Genomic DNA, 10,733 nt, shown 5'->3' on the forward strand with positions numbered 1-10,733 from the left:
CTGTCTGCTCACCGATGAACCTGGGCTTAGCTGATGGTCAAAGTCATGGTTCCTGCAGCATGTAAAGTGACCCTCTGTATTTTCATCCGGGCATGGCCACACCCTCTTATGTACAGCCATGATCCCCTGTACCAGGTCTTGCCAGAGTTGCCCAATGTCCATGTTAAATAGGTTAGACAAATAAGATAAGTACCACAGGTCATTTATCCATTTATTGAATTGTGCATGGTCCAATGTAATGGTTAATAAATAAATAGCTTTTGGATGATGTAGTATCTATATAGATAGTTTATGTGCATTATCAAATAATAGTAAAATGAGGTAGTGTACCTTTAAGGTTCATGCAGCATAGAAGGACATGTGATCAGGAAGTGTATATAGGGAAAAGGAAGGAGAAGGAGAACAGCCATGAGGAGATGATGTCTTTATCTACTTGTTCTAATGCGAGTATTACTACTAAGAAATAAACTACATGAACAGCATACATGATGAGTCATTGCTATAAAGAAAGGTACATCAGGATATAACAGATTCCTTTAATATTTTGACAACAGTTTTTAGATTGTTTATTATCCTTAGATATTAAACATAAGTGATCTATGAAAACATTTATATATAATGCACAGAGAATATCTGATCCAACAACAGGAATAAATGAACAGTGCTACTTGGTAGATGTAAGGACCTTAAGGAAAAACACATAATGGAGACAGAAAGATGTACAATGTATTTAGTAAGTTGCAGAAGGACATGTAAATGTAAACAAACATGTGATAAAAGCCTGAAGGCAAACAACCACATCTGAAGACACATTAACCCTACCTGATATCAGGTTTTTGTTGAAGCCAGGCTGCAGGGAGGCTAGGGAGGCTGCAATCCCTAACCAAGATGGCAACCATCTATACTTCTGCGCATGTGTGGTGCCATCTTGTTATTCCTTACTGTGATGGAGTGCCGCGGTGGGACACGTACATGTCCTACTTAGCTCCAGAGAGACACTGCTAATTCTATCCTGTGACAACCACTTGTATCCTGTACCACTACCCATATACAGTCACTGGCTGGTGACCTGTATACTCTGCTCAAGCGCCGCTCCATGCAGGAAAGATGTATATGCATAACTGTGAGTACTAATGTATGAAATTCATTACTTCAGAATAAACCACCCCACTGGTTAAGTACACACATATTCCAACCGGTTATGGGTCTAGGCACATAAGCGTCAGTCACACAGGCCCCACACTTTAAGAATACCCAGCAGCACACAGATACCATTAAATACCTGCAAACACAAAGTGAAGACAGCACATAGTGTTTCCAGTGCAGTGCAGAGAATTACACCACACAGAAGTTTACTATGGAATCAAACTAAAGCGTGAAAGGTTATGGAAGTAAAAATTGATCCTGATGATGGTCCAAGACCAGATGATGTACAGAGAGCCATGGGTACTATTGGTTTGAGTGTTGAACAACACGTGTACTCTATTATACATGGGAAAGTGTCAGCAAAAGACATGTGGACAGCATACAGGAAGCATATGAGGATGGGGGTCTGATGAGAAAAATTATTCTGAAACATATATTGTATAATACCAAGCAATGTGAATGCAGCAGTATGAGTGACTACTTATATGATCTGAACCAGCTGGGGTGGTAATGCCATAGCCACAGAATGTGGGAGTTCCCTGCCAAACTGGTCAGCCCGGGCTATAAATCCTTGGAAAGTGGGGACCCCAAAAATAAAATGTGATACCCCCTCCCAAGGATCTATCACTGGTGGAAGTGGGTGCAGGGTTAATGTTGTAAGGTGCCAGTGGCAATTAGTGTCTGTGCATGCTGGCACTTGTGGTTCTTGTAGTCCCACAATGCTGGGGTAGGCTTGCTGGGACCTGTCGTTCCACTGTAAAGAACAATATTAATTCTATTTTTACAACATTAACCCTGCACACACTGCCACCAGGGGTGCAGGGAATAGACCTGGGCTGAAAGGCAGATTCTCGAGTGGAGGGACCCAATTTTATTTTTGAGGTCCCCACTTTCTGAGCATTTCTAGCCCTGGGCTGACCAGTTTGAGGTTGGATAATGCTTTGGCAGAGTGGCCTTACACCGTGTGTCCCCCTGCTATGGCATTACCACCCCAGCTTGTTTAGCCTGGTGCTGTTTAATGGAAAATAGGGAGACCCACACTGGTTGCTCCCTATAATCAGACCAGGCTGAAAGGTCCTGGGCTTGTTATGATTTGGGTGGGCCATGCTTTTGTTTTTTAAACCTTTAATAACACTTTTTAAAACCAAAATGTGCACTGATCATATTGATATGTGCAGTGCTTTGAATCCACCTTGAATTGACAGCAGAGTCTATGGTAAATGGGGCAAATTGACTGATCTCACTCATGAAAGAAATCGCTGAGTACCACCATCGACTGTAAATAGTCAGTAAAATACGCTGATTAGTAAAATTGGGTTTTTAAACGTAAAGCATTCCCACAATGTCCAGTGATTACAAATCAACTTCAAACATGATTCTTTGCAAATTTACCCCTAAGAGTGAGAAACTCAGAAAATTCAAGTACAAGTGTAATATATGTCACAAGATAGGTCACAAAGCATTTGAATTTAAACAAAGAAATGTAAATGCTATGCAGAATAAGAAGTGCAACAGCAAAGATGAGACAGCTGCAGAAAATATTGCTGGTATATTGATTCAGGTGCTATCAGGCATTTCAGTTGCAAATTAAGAGTGTTTCACCACATTAACCATGTGTGATCCTATAACAGCAAAGGAATTGGGAATGAAGTGCTTACAGCTACAAAAATTAGAACAATCACTACCCATTTCAAAATTGAGACTAAAACTAAAGTCACAGATATCAGAGATGTGCTTTATGTAGATGGGAACTAATCTCATAGCCATCATAATTCTACTGTAGAGTGAATAGGTCACAGTTCATTTTGCAAGAGGAAAGTGCATTGTTTGGAAAATGGACCATGACAGCAACAGATACCCAGTATTATCAAGTATATGTACTTGACACATAACAATGTTATGTGATGATGACAGCTGAGTTGCAGTCTATGGAACTTTGGCACAGAAGTTCGGTCATCTTGGATATGACAGTGTTCAAAATTTTCTGAATGGGATGGTTACAGGAATGTCAGTGATTGATACAGAGAGCCCCATATGTGAAAGAAGTATAACAGGGAAATAGAGCTGTCAGCAAGCTGAGCTGGAGCATCACTATAGCTAATGCATACAGATGTGTGTGGTCCAATGGAAGTCAAGTCAATAAGTGGATAGAGATATTTCATGACATTCATTGAAGACTTCACAAGAATGACACACATGTACTTCATTAAAGAGAAGACTGAAGTAGTGAAGAAAATTGCAGACTACAAAAAACTTGTAGAGGATCAGACAGGTCACAGACTTAAGACTTTGAGATCTGACAATGGTGGAGAATATCTATACAAAGATGTATAAGTCTTCCTAAAGAAATATGGAACTGAACATCAATTGGAAACAAAGGAGTACAAACCTACAGCGCTACACTTCAAAGCTGCAGAGGTAGCCAATAAGTCACCAACTTATATTTTAACACATATAGAATCAAGACAACCTGACTTGAGCTTTGAATTGTTCCAATAGATAAACAAAGAATCCATCAAGGGAAATGTACAAAAATTCTCTGACATAATAGTTCACAGTATATAGAGTCAAAAAAGGAAAAAACACAAAATGGTGTAATACAGTTAATCCAAAGTACAACCACCCAATGGTGTGTTCATGACGCAAAAGAGTGATGTATGGAGGTCTTCTCCCAGCTTCTAGTAGTTCCAGAATACCTTAGATGTCACCTGAATGTGCATGAGGTATAGCTTGTATGTAATTCTCATATGTATGCTTACTTGTTAAAAACGAATGTATACATAAAGGTATCTTTATTCCTCTCGGCTCTGGACCTGTGATCCTTATGGAGATAGTCAGAATTGTCTCATCGGGGTGAGCCAAGAAAAAATAAAACAAAGCTAGCATCCAATATTATAAAAAATAGATTTTATTAATAAAACTATGCTGTAAAAAAAACCATACCATCAGATAGTAATAATATGCAGAGACCTCTTGCCCTGGCAGAGATGGACCTGGGGTCTAACAGGGCAAAAAGACAACAAACAATGATGGGCACCACATAAATGAGAGACACTCTTCAACGTGTTTCAAGATGAGTGTCCTTCTATAATTATACAAACACGTGTACAAAATATAATGATATAAACATGACCTTAAATCATATATACAAAATAGCATTTTTTATATATGATTTAAGGTTGTGGTTATATTTAAATTGATGTTCAAATATATATATATATATATATATTTATGTGATGTGTATATTTTGTACACGTGTTTGTAGTAAATGTGTTTCACTGCCATATAATGCAGAAAACATCAGAATGACCACCTTATAATGTATAGAACATCACAGTGATCACCATACAACACATAGGGCATTGCAGTGACCACAATTTAATGCAGAGAACATCGCAGTGACTGTCATATAATGCAGAGAAGATTGCAGTGACTGCCATATAATTCAGTGTACATTACAGTGACCACCAAATAATACAGAAAGCATCAGTCTGTCATATACAGTAATACAGAAAGCATCAGTGGCCACCATGAAATATATACTGTAAAGTATCAGTGACCACTAAAGAATACTGAGGAGTGTGGCCACCATATAATACAGAGGATTGTGACCAATATATAAACAGAATATTTTTGATCACCTTAGAATATCTTTTACTTATCAATAACTAACCCTAAAAAAGTATTAACTACTTCAGAATCATCATAAGAATGCATCAATGTAATTAAAATAATTATCCCCTTTACAATAATTACCTACATAATCTCCATTATTAATTAGCCCCAACATCATCCAATAATTCCATTTCTGTACATTAACCTCCTAATTACATCTCTCAGAGCGGGATTTATCAAAGTATAAAATTCAGTAAATCCTCCAAAAACTACCATTTTCTGCATTTTCTGAGGTTTACCATACTAAATCTGCTATCAGTGAGGAGAAGACATGGGAAACAGGGGCCATGCAGCCCATTGCTACAGAGCATGTGTTATCCACATGGGAAGGTATAACTGTGTACTGCTGCCCTCCCTCCCTTCTCATCACTGCTCTCTATGATTGCTGCTGACAATGCTCTTGAATCTCTATCCCAGGGTTGCAAAAATTGTTGTAGTTAATTTGTGAGACACCACTTATAGTATATGCAATAAAGATAGTATTCTGTCAGTAGTTAAAATTCAAAATGCATTTGCTGACATAGGGTCTGATAAATGAGTTGTACGCTAATCTCGCCACTGCATTTGTGTACACAATTGCTATGCAAAAAAATGCAAATGCAGCACATGCCGGGAGATGTATTGAGCCATCCACTAGTTGCTTTGAAAGTCTAAGCATCTGGGTACAAAGTCGCAGCATCAGATGCAGATTATTCGTTTATCTATGTCCTGAATGAATCTATGGTCCAACAGAATGGCCTTGGGAACTGAGACGCTGGAGTAATATTTCTTGTGTATGGGATTGCAATTGCAGAGTGTGGCATCCTTAGAGAAGTGGGACCCAAAAAAATGTTGTGCCCCACCCCAGGGACAGGCAGGAATATTATTTGGGTGGGTTTGACATTGGCTTTGCAGTGGGTTCTCTGCCAAACACAAGTAAAGAAACTGTCAATAGACATTACTAATGTTTGCATGTGCTGCCAACTATCTTAGGCAATGTTTCAGATGGGGTAGGTTTGAACAGGGTTTTCTCTCTTGAGATAGTAGTTCTCAAGTCTGAGACTTAAATGAGAGGGCCACCAGTTCCATGAATAAATTCCCCTGAACCAGAGGGCCCATTTCTATCAGATGCAGCTGCGATGTCGGATGGCGTTAAGTGATGTTCTTTGTCTGCAGATGCATTTCAGTCGCACCGCACATACATCCCGATTTTGTTTGTACAGATTTGCAAAACAAATTTAGATGTACTGTAGCAGAATTGTATGGGGTGTTTCTTGATGGTGACTGGGAGATAACAGGAGGGTGGCTAAATGGACAAATAAAGATGTTGGGTCTAGCGGGCTGATATGGTTGTGTACAGAGACAGGGTTTCTGAGCACCTAGAAACCTCCCATGACTGATCTCCATTTGCGCCCCACCCCCTCACAGTGTAATGTTGTTGTTTGCAGGTGACATTTTGGCTCCCATACCCCTGTGAATCGCAACTTTATGATGCGAGGGGAAGGGACCCAATGACATACTGTACTTGGCCCTATCCCCATCAAGAGCTGCTGCATTGCATCTATCCTCTGAAGGTAAGCAATCTTTCCTCTAAAGGTAAGGTAAGCGATATCTCTCTCTCTCTCTCTATCCCCCATGTTTTGGTTCTAATTCATCATCGTGTTTTGGTTTTGTGAAAACCACCCTCGTGTGTTTTTCTTTTGGCTCTGTATTTTAAAAAAAAATATTTATAAAAACAGCTAAAATCAAGTAATATGGGCCTGTTTTTGTTCCTATATTATGATTAGCCTCAATCACATTAATTTTAGTAATTTCCAATTAAATTTTGAGCACCTCACACCCCCCTCCCCTAAGCATAACCAGCACTGGGTTTTTTGAGCTGGTGCTAGTTCAGGAAATATAGTACAGGGGGAAAACAGCGTGGGCATCCCCAAAACTTTCTTCAACTAGCACCAGGCCCTTAAGCTGGTCTTGGTTTTGAAAATATGGAGGAAAGAAGAAGTAGCGTTCCCCGTATTTTACACAGAACCGGGCTCTTTCTAGTGGGGGTGTAATTCCACAGCAGGGGGGATATGATTCACTGGATCCCCCTACCAAAGCATTCTGAACCCCCTAGTAGTCAGCTGAGCCTGGGGATTCCTATGCAAGTGGGGATACCCCAGACCCAGGCTGACGGCTCAGAACTATTCCCAACACCCCTGGTGGTGCTAGGTGTGGGGTTAAAAAGTGTTGTAAAAAATAGAATGGAAATTGTATTTTATAGCAAGCCTGTCCACTTGCTGGTACTTGGAGAACTACAAGTACTGGCAAGCCTGGGCATTAAGGGCCCACTGGCACTTATAGTCCTCCTTTAAAAGAAATAGTAAAAAAACACAAGACACACACACCGAATATTATATGATTTTATTAAACATTCATACACACTAAATACTTACCTGCATGCCATGTAGCCATTCCAGGGAAGCTGCAGTTCAATCAGAAGCTGATGATGATCAAAATTATCATCCTCAAGGTGTACTTTGCACTATGGTTCAAGCCACCCAAAAGATGTAGGGCCTGATTCAGCTTGGATCACAATTGCAATTGCATCTGCGAATCCTGATGGATTACAGCCACTAATATGTGCAGATGGAGCCATGACCTCCTCTGTGCATGGATAAGCCCACTGCTGCCTTCTCTTCTGTGAGTGAACATGCAGACCAGAGTACACTTCGGGAACATCAGCCACCATCGTCCACTTGTGGCTAGCCTGACCTGTCTTTAATTCTGCGAGTCTCTGCACATGCAGAGAGCTCTTTTGCTGTGGAGGTGATCGCACTGGCTAAATTATGGATGCTCATCTGTGTTGATGTTTGCAATTGCATTCCAAGCTGAATCAGGCCCATAGTCCCCTGACTCCCACAAGTGAAAGATGTCATGATAGAATAGTTGTAGCATGTAGAAGATTTCAGGTATGTGCTCTCAACATGAAAAAAAAAAGGTTCTCAAAAGCCTCACCGTGGTAACACGGGATGTAGTTATTAGACTGGTCTAAATCCTGACGGCTAAAGCCCCACACGGGACTTAAGATAGACGTCGAAATACCTACGCCTATCTTAATCCCAATGCTAGAATGCATAAGGACGCCGTCCCAAACAAGGTGAGTCTGGGGCATCTTAGCAGTAAGCCGCGGGGGCAGGGTTAGATTTAGGCACCCCTGTTGGGTCTTTGGGTTAGGCACCCCCCAGAGAGAGTTAGGGTTAGGCTAGGGGAAGGGGGTTTAGGGTTAGGTGCCATTTGGGGGATATGCCTTGAGAAAGACTTGTTCAAAATGCGTTGGCTGTGGGGTACTGTGTAACCAGAGAGGAGCAGACTTTGTTGAATCCTTGAACTGTTTGAGGTATTTGAGTGATTGTATAGTTGAAATCTGGACATAAATTTTTTACCATCTATATATGCACTTTAAACCTCTTCTTGTTGTTGTAGAATAAAAGTCTGTGGATTATTGTTTTTATTATCTGGGATGTTCAATCTTGAAAAGAGGAAAGTTTGTGTCTTATATTGAATACATTTTTTACACACTAACAATATGGTTATCGTATGTGCGATATGTGGAGATCATCGTGAAACATACCTTTATATAAGGAAACTGAACTCCAGTAAGGTACGCAATCTCCTTGAAATAATTTGTTTCTGCTATGTGTAAAGATACCATGATGAGCACGTTAAAACTTTTGTGTCAAATGGGTAAGGTACATTACATTTTGGATAAACCACATTCTAATAGTAGACCATACGTTTCTGGGTCAGCTCATCTTAAGTATAAAAGATACCATTAAATATATGTTTAAATGGTTTATAAAATAAGTAATTAACATTCTTTTTATATGCAATCAGGACATTAAGGAATCTACACGTTTGGCTTCTATTTCTTTTTCATTGAAAATCAACGAGGAATAAGAAACACAAAAGATAAAGAAAAGAAAAAAAAGAACACTACAAAGATTTGCTGGACATTAAGTGGTTTGGAGGTTTTTTTGGTGCTCATATATAAGATACATTTTTTTTCCGTGTATTTGTTCATATATTGAGAGCATATTTGATCCTGTCCAAAAATTCAATTTGTTGTATATCATTGTTATATTCTTGTATTGGTCAAGATAAGGATAGGATTGGGGCTATTGCACACCGTATTGTGCCTAGGCATCTCCTCTTTATAAATTTAGCATATGCCACTAGGGGGAGGTTAGGGTTAGACACCCCCCAGGAGGGTTATGTTTATGGTGTGGGAAGCGGGGATTGGGTTTACGCACTCCTGGGGGGTTAGGGTTAGGCACCACCCCGGGAGTTTTAGGGTTAGGCACCACCAAGGGAGGGTTAGGGGAGGGAGAGGGGAGGGTTAGGATACTTACCAGCCCCAGTCGTGATCTCCTCCTGTCGGGCTTCTGTAGTTGGGATTTGAACCGCCGCCGGTATTTGAATCCCATTCCGGTAACAGAGTGAGTGGATTTTATCATATACTATTCTGACATATTTTTGATAGAAGAAAAATAAATCTTAGTATACAAAATTCTCAGCAACAGGCCAGCAGACCAGTATCAACATTTGGCAAGTTAGGTAATGCCAGTAAGGTATGATTTTTAAATAGTTTTTATTTTATTGGTCATATAGAAAATAAGGCATCCATGTTTGCAATGGCACAAGCTATGTTTGTGGAAAGGAAGTAACTCAGAACATGTAAAGTTTAAAGAAGAATTGAAAAATAAATATATGTTATTGTATTACATCCTTCAACTGACATATGTTTAAAGTTCTGCATTTAATTTTTTTTGTACCATTAAAAGTTAACTGTATTTCAAAATGAACAGTAGTGAGACAGCTCTGAATTATGAGAGCTGGCTGCCTGCCATTGTCTGTTTTCTAGTAAAATTAATGAAAGCAGTAGCAGGGAGGGGACTGTGAAAATCCTTGCTACTTTTTATGGAAATTCAGGTGAGTTCTGCATCAAACAGTCAGACAGTAGAAAAATGAATACCCACAAATTAAAAAATAATTTGTTTGTATTTTTGGATATATATACTGTGTATGTATGTGTGTATATATATATATATATATATATATAATATAGAGGATGATCTGTTTAAAAATACAAATAAAATGGTTTTTATTTGTATTTTTGAAAAATTGTAATTTAAATGTACTACAGGGGTAGAACATTTATGAGGTGCCCCAGAGAGTCAGTATGAGGGATAAAAATACCATCTTTTATTGTCCTAAATCTAGTCCATAAGCAGCTAAATAACCCCCAAAAAATGTTAGTCTGTCCAAAAATCCCTAATGTCCCCAAATATAAAGCCCATACTGAAAAGAAAAGATGATGGAACTGTCCTTGGGACCTCCCACCCACCATTTTGTTGTGTATTAAAAAAAGACATGCACAGTTAAACACCCAAGGGGCTGATTCAGCATTGCACGTATGAGCAATGCTGATCGCAGATTCCCGATTATCGTGAATCTGTGTGTGCGCAGGATCCGTTCTGTAAATGTGCAGTACGGATCCTGTGTAATCGCAAGCAGCCCCTTCTATGCCTATATCTGATTGACAGGCACAGGCATATAAGGGGTGGTGCGGAGACGGCCGACATTCCTGGAAACGGGGGCATGTCCGCGCCATTTTTCAGGATTGGCAAGGCCAGATGCTGCATCCACGGATGCAGTTTCCTGGCCTCACAAGCCGGCCAGCCTGAGTAAACTGAGCCATACTCAGCTGGCTGGTGGGCCGGCGCCGTCCACCTGTGCCGTGCCTATGACCTTGGTCGCAGTGCTGGGATCGCAAATGCAGCAAACAGGTGTAATACACCTCCTGCTGCACTTGCATATTAGCTAGGATGGAATTGCAAGCTGCCTGCATTCAGCTTTTGCAATTCCGTCCTAAGCTGAATTAGCCCACAAGT

The 10,733-nt window shown here is 40.0% G+C and overlaps 1 long non-coding RNA gene across 1 annotated transcript; it reads left to right on the top strand.

Moving 5' to 3' along the window:
- Nucleotides 1-415: 415 nt before the first annotated feature.
- Nucleotides 416-9,526, top strand: LOC148538205 (uncharacterized). Its single transcript, XR_015872530.1, has 4 exons — nt 416-511; nt 6,249-6,374; nt 8,266-8,443; nt 8,677-9,526. It is a non-coding gene; the product is annotated as an uncharacterized LOC148538205 (long non-coding RNA).
- The last annotated feature ends 1,207 nt before the right edge of the window (nt 9,527-10,733 follow it).

The sequence above is a fragment of the Taudactylus pleione genome, unplaced genomic scaffold (assembly GCF_031769625.1).
Source record: "Taudactylus pleione unplaced genomic scaffold, aTauple2 ptg000041l, whole genome shotgun sequence".
Taxonomy (NCBI): domain Eukaryota; kingdom Metazoa; phylum Chordata; class Amphibia; order Anura; family Myobatrachidae; genus Taudactylus; species Taudactylus pleione.